Genomic DNA, 248 nt, shown 5'->3' with positions numbered 1-248 from the left:
AGGGCAGGTCACAGGCCATCTCCAAGGACCTATCCCAACCCGAAGAGCGGGAGAGACAGCTGGGCCAAGGGAGACAGGAACTGGGGGTCCCTAATAACCCCCTCCCCGCCCGGACGTTGTCCCACCTCAGGCCTCGGACACAGGCCTTTGCCACCCTGGTTCCGCACCTGCGGGGGCTGGGGCTTCGAGCTGTGGCCGAGCCTCGGCGTGGGCCTGGGTCTGACTCTGGTGGGCGGGGCCTGCTCCGG

This window comes from Mustela nigripes, chromosome 10, assembly GCF_022355385.1.
Source record: "Mustela nigripes isolate SB6536 chromosome 10, MUSNIG.SB6536, whole genome shotgun sequence".
Taxonomy (NCBI): Eukaryota; Metazoa; Chordata; class Mammalia; order Carnivora; family Mustelidae; genus Mustela; species Mustela nigripes.
This window is presented reverse-complemented; position numbering follows the sequence as displayed.